Source organism: Megalopta genalis, chromosome 5 (genome assembly GCF_051020955.1).
Source record: "Megalopta genalis isolate 19385.01 chromosome 5, iyMegGena1_principal, whole genome shotgun sequence".
NCBI classification, from domain to species: Eukaryota; Metazoa; Arthropoda; class Insecta; order Hymenoptera; family Halictidae; genus Megalopta; species Megalopta genalis.
Genome location: NC_135017.1, coordinates 25,039,137 through 25,051,219, shown reverse-complemented (window position 1 = coordinate 25,051,219; position 12,083 = coordinate 25,039,137). Strand labels below are relative to the sequence as shown.

General features: G+C 40.8%; 1 long non-coding RNA gene across 2 annotated transcripts; it reads left to right on the top strand.

Moving 5' to 3' along the window:
- Positions 1-238: 238 nt before the first annotated feature.
- On the top strand, positions 239-11,859 carry LOC117223980 (uncharacterized). Of its 2 annotated transcripts, none has more exons than XR_004491063.2 (5): positions 239-458; positions 1,005-1,236; positions 1,375-1,534; positions 11,296-11,582; positions 11,711-11,859. It is a non-coding gene; the product is annotated as an uncharacterized LOC117223980 (long non-coding RNA). The 2 variants fall into 2 exon arrangements; XR_004491064.2 differs by having other exon boundaries at positions 239-564.
- The last annotated feature ends 224 nt before the right edge of the window (positions 11,860-12,083 follow it).

Sequence of the window (12,083 nt, the reverse complement as noted above, 5' to 3'; positions counted from 1 at the left end):
GCTACTGCTGCTACTTCAAGGGCAAGGCTAGCCCTCGTCGTCGTTGTCGATCGAACGCGGCATGGCTCGCATCGCGATTCGAACGCACCGGTCTCCGGGAACAAGTGCAACCCGGCGGAATCCACGAGACAAGTTTCCCGAGAGAAATAAACGAACCCAGCGGATCGGCGGCTTTTGTTCCGCGGCGACGGGAGGGGACACCGAGATCGTCACAAACCGACTCCCTCGATGGACGCGACGATACTGAGGCGCCGGCGTGTTTATTCCCCCCACCGCGGTGCCCCCACCATCGACCACTTCCCCTCCTCGAGCCAGCGCTAACCATGCTGGATTCTACCCCCACCAACGAGCCTCGTCCTCCCTCGCTCGCGCCCCCTACTATTCGACTCTTTCCTACTTCAGCCAGGACCTCGAAGACTCCCAGCTGGTTTTCTCTTGGATTTCGACGAACAGTTTAGGTATCTGGCTTTTACTTCAACCCTTCTGCCGGTTATGTCGAGAGTACGTGACTTTTCCTTGGTTAATCCTCGTATCTATTCTCAGCGGTACCCATGCGAGAATCAGGTTAGCTGTCATCCGAGTGTCAAGTGTGTCTTGTATTTTATATTTCATCGATGTTTCCGATTTCGACTCTTAGATTAGGATAGCAAGTCTGCCGATTCGATTAATGTTGGTTATCGTTGATTAATCTAAACTGCAAAAGGTTAAATTATTAGATACGATACACTTTCAAGCATTATTTTTTGATCTACGCGTCCACGTATAAAGCGTTTAGAAATTCAGTATAAATTTATAAATCCAGCTTTACCTTTTCACTTATCTTCGGATACCTGGATTTTCGTTACTTTATTATGTCACGTCATGTTCGCGTCAATTGTTATAACATTTCTTTTTCCTTTTGTTTCTATTATTTGCACTTTGTTTAATTGTTGTTGTATAACAAAGGGTTCGTCCCTTTAAACGAGTAAATATTATTATTACTACCTTTATGCTTTGTTTTGAAGAACTTGGAGATAGCTGTGAACAATTTCACGTTGTCCAAATCACTGTCAGGACGAATATATAGAATGAAATCTGTAATTGGATATCGTTCTCAAAGGATTAAAGTCAAAAGATGTTTACGAAATTAACCATGGTGGTTTTTGGATGTACCGTGTGGGTGAACCTAGCATTAAAGAGGCTAATTGCGTCTCTCTTGTTGCCAAGCTTTGCATTTATTACCACAGTAAAATTCAGGTAAAATAGTAGCTTATCTTAGAGTATTTTAGGGCAAACAAAAAAAAAACATACTTTACTATGTACAGAGAGATATTCGAATACAAATGCCCAAAATATTGACCATACTTTTATGTTTTATTTTGAATAATTTTCCAGGTTGTGTAGAGGATTATGTATCAGGGATCAATATGAATAGCGACGTCCACTATCGTCTGCCACCGGCATTTGCCCGTTAGCTGTAAACACGACACCAACGTGGTGCCACCGGCATCTGTCTGTCATCTTGTAACCGACACCAATGTGCTGCCACCGAATGGTAAAGTATTCGTATTTAATTAACAGTTGCCGTTTCAAATATTGTTATATCATTGATAAACTCGCTGTTCTCTATAAAATAATGTAAACGAAAATAATTTGACTCCTTTTTAATCCTCGGACAGCGGATACAGGGTCATATATGATCCAGTAGTAAAATTGTTTCATAATGTAAACCGCATTTTCTCATGGTATTAAGTAGTTATATTGTTTAAACCGTATAAAATAAAAATCGAAGACATATTTCTAGAGCAGACAAATGTCTGATTTTCGAATCAGTTGCGACACAGGTAATGTTTCTCGTTGATAAAACTGATAGACTATTATTATTGATTATTATTGATTATTATTGATTATTATTGATAGATAGGTCAACAATTACACGGCGTCCAGTGTCGTGGAGTTAGCAAGTTACGAAGAACAATTAAATAAAAGCAATTTATGAAGAGAATTTATTAAGAACAGGAACGATGAAATTAATTAAAAACATAACAGAAAATTTGTCGCACATTCACCTCTCTTCCAAATAACACAGGCTGTCCAAAAATCCCCTTTATTCCCTCCGCCGAAACAAGCTCGGTTAAAGGGAACTCATGAAATTATACATTCCGAAAAACAGAGCTACATCAGCTGGCGTGCGAGCAAAAAACACGTACGCGAAATGTCAATTTCTGTAGCGTCATTCGCCGGAGCGCAAAATTAAAATGTCCAAATATTTGAGTTACACAGCGGCCGGTGTGTTAATGAATGGCAGGCAAACAAGCAAATTCGGCCGAAAAACTTCATGAAGATTGAAGGCGGGCAGGGTTCACCCCGTCAGCTGTCGTACGGGTGTTCCGCTTCAAAACTCGACTCTCTCTCTCCCTCTCTCTCTCTCTCTCTCTCTCTCTCTCTCTCTCTCTCTTAGTCTCCTCTCTCGGTTCCTCTCCCTTTCTCTACTTCTCGCGCATCCCTGCCTCACCGACGGCATCGTCCTTGTCCCCAAGACTCCCCTTGCTCTCCCTCCTGCGTCGTTTCACGTCGGACCGTTCCATTCTTCCTCGGCTGAATTGGAAGCGTAAACTAGGTCGTTACGTCCGCGAACGTCACCTCGTGTTTTGGTTACTGGTTCGCGAGCCTTTTTCGCGCACTTCCCGGGAGAACGATCGACGTGGACTCTATCGTAAAGACTGATAAGAACATCGTCGAACCCGTTGAACCTCGTTGGAAGACAACGAGGTCTTCATAGATGATCAAACCGTTTTACAGTCATCAAAGGCGTCCTCTAAACATACGGACATTGTGGGAGAAGTAAGGAAGATCGTTCATTAATTAATCAGAACGTTAACTGTTAACAGCGTTAGTTATAAATAATTGTAATTCGAGGCATCAAGGCACGATTTTCGTTGATAGTTTCTTTACTCCTCAAGTTAATACGGTTTTTGATACACAATATAAATTAGAACTTTCGACAAGCAACAGACAAATTCAAACAGGTTTTTCGCTCCTAGTTCATCAGTTCGCAAATTATGTTCACTACCTTTTACGATTAAATTCACCTTGTCCAAATTAAATTCGCCTTTTTCCAATCTACCCTTTCGTAACTCAAATTCGCCTTTATCCAATCGCGCTCGCTCTTTTGTAACTGAAACTCGCGATTTCCAATCAAATTCACCTTGCCCAAATTAAATTCGCCTGTTCGCGATCAAACTCGCCCTTTCGTAACTCAAATTCGCCGTTTTCCAATCAAATAGATCCTTTCGCGAATCAAATTCACCTCTTCGCGAATGAAATATACCCTTCTACGGATGAAATTCACCCTTTTACGAATCAAGTTCTTCTACTTTGTTCCTTTCTATTGTAACAAAAATAAAGTTCGTTCGTTCTCGGCTCAGATAAAAAAAAAGTTAAGTTTGATTTTCTCGTTTGTATTGTCATTTCAACTACAATTTAGTAAACTGGTCCCTGAAACATCTTCGATCAATTCAAGTCAATGGAACGTTTTCGTGGACCACCGCGTGTATATATATCACTTGTTACCTCAAACTTTAGACAGTCTGAAATCATTTCAACGTAGCTTCTCGGTAGCATCGCAAACCAGTAAAACGAGATCGTCGACCGCCACAAAATTCAGGAAACGAATCGGGATATTCTGGGAAGGCAAGAAACCCGTTGAACTCGAGGACGCTGCCGGAAACTTGACCGGACAATGCGGATCCTTGGTCAACGAAAACCTGACGACGGATTAGCCGCTGAAATCCCCCCAAGTCGAATGGCGAAGTCCGCGACAAAGATCCCCGGGAGCCTTGCGAGACTCGGCGCAACACCGTGCAACCATCGAGATCGATGCAAATGTGGGCTACGGAAAAGGAGCTACAAAACTGCGATGTGTGTTGCTGGACCACCGTTCGGATTATTTTCTTTTTCCGGCTGTTCCGGTGGCCGACGGACATGGAACATTGTGGCGCGGTTTTATCGATTCTTTAAACCACGTCTCGGTCTTCGTTACGTACCAGCTCTGCTCCCTGAGCACCTCTCTCAGAGGACTAGCCTTCGGGATCCTTCGATCGAGTTAAGCGGCCGGCTAATTTTACGTAATACGGTGGAACCTCGATTATCCGGACCTCTGATGTCATTTGCTATTACTTGAAGCACGTTTTATATGTGAAAAAAAGACTTTTAAAAAATGTATATGCAGGTACATTTCTTTTTATCTGAATCCGAACCTTAATCCAGCTTTACAAGCCATAAAATGCTTTTTATCGTAATAATCGTCGAGGATTTAAGTTAGTTTCGTACCTAAATGAGTGTTTCGTTATTCGAACGTGCATATTGTTTTGATTCGTTTGAATAATCCGGGTGCTACTGTATGTTAGGTTGTTTATTTCGTTTCTAGAAGCTTGTTATTTTCCTATGCTGATAGTAAATGACTCGATAAATCCTCTTGGAATAAATATGTGGAAGGAAAATTGATTAACACATTAGTTATTAGCGTCAATAAATTTCATAGTTATATTTAAATAGAGGCAAATGTACATACTTTGCAGCATAATACATTTTAATATATTGTATCAAGAACTGCAACACTGTAAATAATTTTCTTTTCATTTCATAGCGATGTTTATTTAAATATAAATATGATTTTAAAAAGTCTAAACAAGAATCTAGATTTCACAGCTATATTTAAATAAATATAACAAATCTAAATATAGATCTAAATAAAATCATTCATTGTGTTGCAGTTCTTGTGACAGTATTTGACAGAATGTATTAACACGTATTAGATAGTAACGTGCATACATTTGTCTTTTTTTTAGAGACGAGCTTGTATTACAACATTAACGCTATATAAATATCATTTCAAAGTTGTTGAGATTATAAAAACTCTTTCATAAAAAAATAATTGAATCAATATTTGAACGCAAGCATTACATCTGATAAAAATGGTGAAAACTCTGAGTAAATTGCCGAGTAAAAAGTGCTCGATAAGTTTAATATTAAATACAACGTATACTCTTACAAAATATGGTAAAAGTATATCCCCCCTGTAGATTCTTTCAATATATCGTGTATTACAATTTCCACAAAATTAATTCCATATTCGTAACGTGGTTATTGAACGATGATAACGAACCAGTTAAATGGAATTAACAAGCTAAGCGCAATCGCTGATAATGTTAACACCGTTCAGCTCGGAAAAAGATGAACACGAGAGTGCGGCACCCCTTCGCGGAATGAAACGCTGCGAAGAGGGGATGAAGCACTATCGTTTCGCGATCGCATAAAAATCTAGCGTGATATCAGAATGAATCATTTCCACGCGTCGCCACCGCATTCCGGCGGCTCTGTAACGGCGGAGTGCCGGGGAAAAAAAGGCCGTGTGCTCGCGTGTCGGGAAATACAGGGATCGTTTAACAGTAAATCGTCCCCGACCACATAAACTGCACGGGTTAATCCAGCCGGGCAACGAGCGGACAGCTCGGAGTCCGAGCACAGGCTTAAAAAATAATATTGTGCAATTATCGGGACGAGCCGGCCGATTTTCATCCTTTTTCAGTAAACCGCAGCCCGGGACCTGACCTTTTCTTCTTGCCCGCGACAGAGTCGTTTATTACGGTATTCATTTATTAAGACCACCTGGGATGCGTGCCGTAATTATGCGGCACGGCCGAAGTGAAACCAGTTCGACAGTGCGCCTGGTAATAATTAAAGTCGGCCTTACGAGACAACACAGATTTTTCCGCGGCTCGCTCGTGGACGCCGCGCCGGCGTGCATCCAGTTTGTCATCGGACCCCCTAGCGAATCTGGCTGCAAATGGTAAATCCTGCTGATGGCTTCGGATAATCCTTTTACCGGCGAAACGTCCGGGAAACCTTGCGGTTCGAGCGCTCTGCTCTTCTTTTCCTTAACCCGTTGCTAGTTTAATAATCCTTAACTGAAGAGGAGTGATTTCGAATCCGACGGATCAACGTTGAACCGAGAACGGCGGACCTTTTTGAGCAAAATAGTACTTGGGATCGTCTGTAATTTTATTCGACAACTTTGTTCGATATGTTTTTTCAACGTCAAATAGTACAGATATTAAAATTTGATATTAAAATTGCACGGATCGTTCATTGCGTTATTATTGACATAAAAATGGTAAATAAAAAATCGGAATCAATTGTTTCTACCTTGCACAACACAACAGTGAAGGGGACCAAGTTCGATCGAGTAGAAGCATGTGTGCTAAAAACGTAACTTTTTACAATATTTCTTAAAGTTACAAGAAAGAATGAATAAGTAATTCTGTAGAGTTTAATGAAACACGTAAAAATTTCAAACAATTAAAAATGAAGTTAAAATACCAGTGGGAAACACAGTGGAAAAATGCAGCCCCTGTACGCACAAAAGACTTACACGGTTTCTTCTTTAAAGAAAACAAAGGAACCACCTTAACGAGGAAAGAATTAACTCCCCTTAACCCATATAAGAATTGGACAATCAGAAAGTTCTCATTCGCACCTATTATCCAAGGGTGCCTGCTCGGATATGTGAAAATTAGAATACAACAATTACCAGATCTGGTTATAAATATTTCCACTAAGAAATAGAAATATTTGCAAATACTATTTCTCACAACTGTGTTACACATGCTTCATTTGATATAGTAATGTGTTTCTGTATATGTATAATGTGTGTATGTAATGTGATATATATCTATATAATAAATATATCTATGTAATATATATCTATATATAAATAATATATATCTATGTAATATATATCTTCCCAATACTTAATTGGGACATTCTACGAATAAAAAAAATTACATAATAATATAGAAAAACTAATACGCTGTTATTTGCCCAGCCCTCGATAAAAATAAAAAGCAAGAAGTATCTGTAACTCTCGTTTGAGTAGAAAATATCAGAAATTGAAAAATTGAGAAATGGCAAATGTTATAAAATTGAGAAAAAAGTAGATAACACAATTACCTTCGCTCGAAAACTGTTCTGAAATCTGCAAATAGAGTTACAGATCCGGAAAATGTTGGAAACGGTAGCGTCGCAGATCTTTGATTTCATAAAATACAACTTACTTCGAAGAAATTCTTGCGTTACGAAAGTTAGCGATGAAGTTGTCGGCAGCGAATTCACTTTAGAAGCCCGCGAGGACCCTAATATCTGTGAAGTGCGGACAGTTAACACCCCGGAACCTAACCATCGAACACGGCCTAACGTCGGATCGTGGGACTCTGAAATCTCAAACTGAAGAGAGATTCGACAGACTGTGTACGGTACACTTTAAGGAGCATAATCTTCGGTAAAAGCGGTTCGTAAAGCGGTGGAAACGGCTCTGGTTACGTGGTGCCGGGCTTTGTAGTGTTCACCGAACGTTCACGGTCCGGTCACGCCTAGGAGCATTGAATAATGTCCGAACGAACCGTGACTATGCCGTGACTGAATCGTTAATGTAATTCAAGCCTCGGGCGACCACTGTACTTTCGATTTTCGTCGTAGATAGCTTTATCCGGTATCTATGACCATCATAAGCTCGAGTGAACCGTGAAAGCTCTAATCACGATGACTCGGTAATCGCCGGCCCGGTTAATTCCATAGCGGATAACAATGCTTTATGAAGGGGCCGTTTCGAAAAATCTGCCACATGATTTGCCGTTCGAGCCAACCGATGACTAATAACAAGACTTCGCAGTCGTCGTTTTTATCTTATTGATAAACTTCGACTGTAGCCAACCAGTTAAATCGTGTTCCACGGCACTTTTATCTGCAGCTTTATGGCCGTACGGCTTTCCGTTCGCTTTGCATTTTATTACTGTCATACGCGGCATTATCTTTAAAAGCTGGTTTTATTCGGCCCGCGGATTTTTATCGCCGGCCAACAATAGTAGCGACGATAAATACCTGGCCCGACCTTAACGAACGGTCATTAGTCACTCGACTTTATTTTAGCGTCGCCATAATCGCGCGCGTGACAGCACACAGCGGCTCCCTTATTCGCGGCGTCGAAAGTATCGCGGGCGACAGATTACTTCAAATTCGCGCGATTTAAATCCAGAACCTGTTCGTGACTCATCGGGACGGGAGGCCGTGGGCAATCAAAGCCATGTATCCGCGGCGATCAATTAAAATGCGTTGCGCGTCGCCGACGCCCGCGCCGCGGCAATTGTTTCCGGAACAACTTATAATTTATTGACCGTTGCGTTGCGTCGCGTTGCATTGCGTTGCGTTCCGTTGCGTTGCATCGCGTTCCGCCGTTGCGTGGATCTTCTAATCCCGACCGCTTTCAGCTGCGATCCAACTTACGATGCTGGCTGCGCGCTCGGCCAACTTGTGTCCGATCGTGAGTACGATAGGAACGTAATACAAAAGTCCTTGATCGCGTGTTACACGACCACGTACACGTGTTCGTACGATCCTCCGATGATTCGTGCCTCGCGAACAGGCTGTCATCCGTCCGGGTGTCTTGTTTCTTTTTCGTTCCAATCGATTGCAATTTTCAGAAAAATTGCGTAGGATGGATGTCCAAATTTCTGTGCCACCGGATTAAGAACGCATAGAAAAGGAAAAGTTTTATATAGAAATTGATGGTTTATATTTCTCTTATTATGTTCACCTATCGATATGCAAGGATTTAGAGAGAAATATTGCATCGTTTATGCGTTTAAACGTAGTCAATATTTTTCAATTGATGGTTCTGTCGAGTTCGAGTGGAATGTCTTATCAAAAATCGGAAGAAATGCTAGCTGAAGATTTCCGTATAAATGAATAATTAATGCGATTTATATCGCACGTTTCTTTATGATGCCGTATCTAATTTAAAAAGTAGTAAATCTACAATTTTGATGCCTTTTGTCCCGTACTCGCGAACCATATGCCATGACTATCGAGCCGAACCTGCACCGTTCTTTTTTTTCACGAATTATTGCCGATTTTTATGGTTGAAGTATTGCCGTGTTAAATGGACATTAAATCTTCCACCGACTGTGTCTAATCGTGAACATGATTAATATATAACAGGTGCTTTATGAGGGTAATACGTTACCTGGTCGGAGGCACCAGTTGAGTAACTGTTTAATCAGTGCATTTTCCTGTAGCATCGTAATTGATGACTTAATTTGTTGTCATTAGTTCGGAGAGATTAAATTCTCTGTCGGGGTTACAGACAGACCGAAGATTTCAAGCGATTTCAGCGAACACTTGCCCGATTGATAAGTGCTGCGCTATGATTCCGTCGCTTTTTGGCATTGTTCTGTAGTGGAGACTGTTAGACATTTGAAGAACAATCGCGCGGATATTTTTTCCTTTGGTAAACTGGAAGAGAGACTTCGTCGGCTGCGAATGTAGAAATTAAGTGAAACGTTCTCGTCTATTGTACGTATACATATAATATTTTTGGAATGTAATATTTAATAATAATGTAATATTAATGATAATTGTAATAATTGCACATTAACATGTGAAAAAATTGACATTTTAATGCAATTGAAATACAAAGTGATTAAAATAGAAAGTAAGTGAATACAATGTAATTAAAATACAGTTCTTCAAATTACAGCCCAGAACTTTAATATTGAAGAACAATTGAAATGCAAAGTAATTAAAATAGAAAGTAAGTGAAATACAATGTAATTAAAATGCAGTTCTTCAAATTACAGCCCAGAACTTCAAAATTGAAGAACAATTAAAATACAAAATGATTAAAATAGAAAGTAAATGAAATACAATGTAACTGAAAGACAGCGTAATTGAAATACAGTTCTTCAAATTACAGCCTAGAATTTTGCAGCACTGAGACACATTTTTATGTTTTCCTTTCGCGTACTCATCTCTTTGCCTTTTCCGCACATCTTCTTCTCTTACCACCTACTAATTTATTACCTTTTCATTCCTAATTAATGTAACTAAATTACTTGGTATTTTGCAATTACGAATTGCATTGTAATTTAATCGAATGAAAATCCGAATTACGAATTACAACGTGATTGAATTACGATGTAAATTGAATTACTTTTTAATTATAATATCTCCTGTAATTCACTCGTGATTCTGCACAACTCTGCTGGGGTTGAGAACCGGTAGCTAAATAAAATCTGCGATCACCTTGTACACTTACGTCCGCAACGATCCTCGAGATACAACATTGTCTCGTCAGCGGCCGTTTAATAGCCGATCCAAACGAAAATGTCGCGCGCGGCTCGCGTTTGAATTGTCTGGCTTGCGCTTTATTACGGCCACAACAGGTCCGCGATGCGCCTCGCGGCCCCGTGCATTTAACGCTTATTGCCAGAAACCGTGACTGTGGTCAGTGAATGTTCGCGGCCGCTTCCGCGGAATGATTCACTCGTGGCTCGCATGCGCCGGCCCCGTTTGTTCGCCAAGTGCACACGTCGCTGGCAAAGCCGACGCGACGGACCATCGCGTCGCGTCGCGCCACGCCACGCCACGTCGCCGAATACGGCTTCGAATTTTTCCCCGATTCTACCGGGTGTCCCACAAAGTCAATCACGGATCCGATATACACATGTACTCGTAATTTCTCGTTCACTCGGTGCGTTCATCGAATGCAGGTAACTTTTCCCAGTTTGCGAACTGCAAATCGCCATTTTGTCTCCGAGATAGGGGCTGGATTAAATTATTAAATAGAATAAAAAAATATTGAATGAATTAGAGTAAGTTGCTGTTTCATATTTCATTTATTTATGTTGTAATTTTTCCGCATAATGCTCCACATAATATAGGTTGGTGGAGTCGGTTAGCTTGGGGTGACCAATTGCTGTGCCTTTGGTTAGTTTTCTAGAACAATTAACTTTCTGTTTATCGAACAGGACACACATTATATTTTTTATCCTTTTCTTTTGCTCATTTTTGAACAGTAAATCTTTTCATTCTCTCATTTTGTTTCCATTCGAATCAAAAAATTGTTGTATTCTTTTATTCCGTTTATTCTGTAATAAAAAAAAATAATTACCTTGCTCAAGTGAAATTTGATGTAATACTGCACTTCTACGGATTCGACAAAACAAAAATTTTGTCGCTTCCAAGATGCCAGAAATATTAGCAGCCCCGTCCCATCCCCCCGGAGATGGGACATTCGAGCGGAGAGGGTTAAAATTCTACGCGCGCACTCTCGCTCGCGGTAGAACTGAATCTTCCGCAAGTTTTGTCCGCGACAATAGCGGCAGCTCGTCCTTGTTGTTTCTTCCTAGAACGTCCTCAAAGTAAATTAACCCTTTCGCTGCCTACCCTCGAGCGGATTGTAATCCAAAGCGCATGTTGCAGACACGGCGGACTACCACGAAACTCCGGCGCGTGTACAACCTCAAAGGGTATTCAATAAAACATGGCCATTGAAAGGAATGAGGCGCTACGGAGAGGAGTTCCCTTGCAAATAACGTAAACAGTATTGTCGATGATAGGAATTGTCGCGCCTGCAGCGCGCTTCGAGCCGCAGCTTCCGAAGTTGGGCGATATCTTCGATGAAAGGATTCTCCAAGGCACTTACCGCGGTGCAGGAAAACTGCATATTTATGGAAACTGCGTTCTTCTAGTATGCTGTAAACAGCCTGGTAAGTGAAACGGAATGTGTATCTGTTTTTGATGAGTTACTTTCGTCGATTAACGCGAGAACTACCGAGCAGCTAAAGCTGAAGGCTTGATATGCTTCAATTAAGAAATTTGTCTAATCATTTCCTAGGCACCAGACTTCATAACTTGAACAGTTCTAAGAGAAGAAACGTGAGACCGATCATACTAACCGGCATGGTAGGTTTAGCGTTAAAAACGCAACGGTGTGTCGACACGTTGCTACGAGAACTTACGTTACGAAATTCTTGGCTGGAACTTTTGCTTGTAAAGAATGTAATACTAATTTAGAAACTAATGTGTTCTTGACGCAAACAAATGAATGAAACTTTCATTGTAGGTGCATCTGGCGGGTAATTTTTACCTCGTTCGTGAGCGTCTTGGCACGCAATTTGTGCAAGCTATTATAAACATACGAAAGTAAAAATCTTGCCAACTTCAGGACTACAGGATGGATTAATATGGTTTGATTTCTAATAAAAAAG